This window comes from Heterocephalus glaber, unplaced genomic scaffold (assembly GCF_053883595.1).
Source record: "Heterocephalus glaber isolate CG9 unplaced genomic scaffold, H.glaber_assembly_v1.0 deba00001442, whole genome shotgun sequence".
Taxonomy (NCBI): Eukaryota; Metazoa; Chordata; class Mammalia; order Rodentia; family Bathyergidae; genus Heterocephalus; species Heterocephalus glaber.
Genome location: NW_028258296.1, coordinates 49,216,411 through 49,218,417, shown reverse-complemented (window position 1 = coordinate 49,218,417; position 2,007 = coordinate 49,216,411). Strand labels below are relative to the sequence as shown.

Below are 2,007 nucleotides of genomic sequence, written 5' to 3'. Positions count from 1 at the left end.
AAACATTTATTACCACTAACAATTATGTACTATGCAAAATTGTATGTGATGATGCCGCAACCTGCACAGTAGGGTCCGAAGCCAGGGAGAGTTGTGGGAGAAAAGACAACGAAGAGACCAAGACTGTTCTTTTTTGGTACCGGGGATCAAACTTGGGACCTTGCCTTTGCGAAGCCAGCGGTGGAACCAAGATTATTCTTGATAGCTGGGAGCAGGTGGGACCATAGCCTGATGAGCTAATGGCCGCCTGGAGTCCAGGGCGCTCTGTATTTATAGTGTAGGAAGGTGGGTAACTAGTGCCGTCCAGGATCTACAAACTAATTTTGAATCTATGGAGGAGTAGGGAAGAGAAGAAGGGCCATCTTCAACCTCAGTCCCGGGCATGCTAATACTTTTACAGGACTGGCAGTGTGCTAAATTGTGTGCACCATCATCACCATGAAGACAAGAGTAACAGAAATGAGTGTGATAGTGTATGCCTTTAATCCCAGCAGGTGAGAAGCTGAGACAGGAGGATCACCGAGAGTTCGAGGCCAGCCTGAACTATTACATAGGGAGACCTTGTCCCAAAACATCAAATAAATAAATAAATAATAAATAAATAAATAAATAAATATTCTAGCTTGGCTTGATGGTGCATGCCTATAGTCCCACCTACTTGGAAAGCTGAGGCAAGAGAATTATATGACCTCAAGAGTTCAAGACAAGCATGGGCAACACAGCAAGACCCCCAACTTTACTTTTTTTGCTGTTTCTGTTTTTGGTACTGGGGATCGGACTCCGGTCTTTGAGCTTCCGAGGAGGCAGGTGGCAGAACCACTGAGCTAAATCCCTGGCCTTCCTTTTTTTTTTTTTGACAGAGCAAGAAGCTTACTTTAAACACTTGTACATTCCTGTTCACAATAATAGATATAAGTTGTTGTGTTATAAAAATATACAACAAACTCTTTTAAGAAATTGAATTGTGGCTGGGCATGATGGCACACACTTGTAGTCCCAGAACTTGGGAGGCTGAGGCAAGAGGATTGCCACTGAGTTCGAGGTCAGCCTGAGCCACACAGTGAGACCCTGTCTCAAACAACAACAAAAAATTGAATTGTATTAAAGCTTGATGATTCCTATAATAAATAGATTACAATAAAACTGTAGTCATCGGCTAAGTTCCAGTAATTGTTTTTCATTCTCTTTGACTTTTTCTCCTGGTCTTCTGTTATCCTTTCCGCAGGTCACTTCTTCAGTCTCTTCATTTGCCTCGTGTGTAGTTTGTTTAGGTGTTGTTTCTGCATATGAATCCTTCCAGAAGTTGTACCAAAAGTATCGTGGAAGATATTTTCCTTCTTTGGCTTGAGGGCTTTCAGCATTTTCATAGATCACTTACAAAAATCATCTGAGGCAAGCTGTGTCCTCCTCAGAACCAGACCCAATGAAGGTCCTGTCTCTTCCAACTCAATCTGTGGTGTTCTTCAACCTGATTTCTTCAACAACTTATAGCTTTGAAAGTAAACCTTCCTCTCAGAGCAGTGAGGTACAGTCGCCAATACCCAGCCACAGATATTTGCTACTATGGGACCTCTGAAGAAATCAGTAAGAAGACTTTGTAGTCTTCTGTTACATCAAAATCATCACCAGCAAATATTAACATGGGCTTTGTTTTGTCAGGACAGTTACTATTCTTAATATTTTTTAGACACACAAATTTCTCAATACCTAATTCAATCACATTCAGCACATGGTAGTCATACATATGACCTATTGCTGTTATTGGGCCGCTTCTTATTATGGGATCCAAACATGAATAAAGATCAATCTGACTTATTTGAAAAAAATTCCAGTGATGTTGCATGGTCTTGTAATATTTTTCTTGTTTCTCTTCCTCCCCCTTCCCATATTTTTCTTTCTTTATACAGAACTCCATAGAGTTCTGGGAGTTTGGGGGGCGTTTTTTGGTACCAGGGATTGAACTCGGGTCCTTGTGCTTGCGAGGCAGGTGGTGAAACCACTGAGCTA

The 2,007-nt window shown here is 41.5% G+C and overlaps 1 pseudogene; it reads right to left on the bottom strand.

The window, feature by feature from the left end:
• Positions 1-1,037: 1,037 nt before the first annotated feature.
• LOC101717775 (ribosome production factor 2 homolog pseudogene) lies at positions 1,038-2,007 on the bottom strand (annotated as a pseudogene).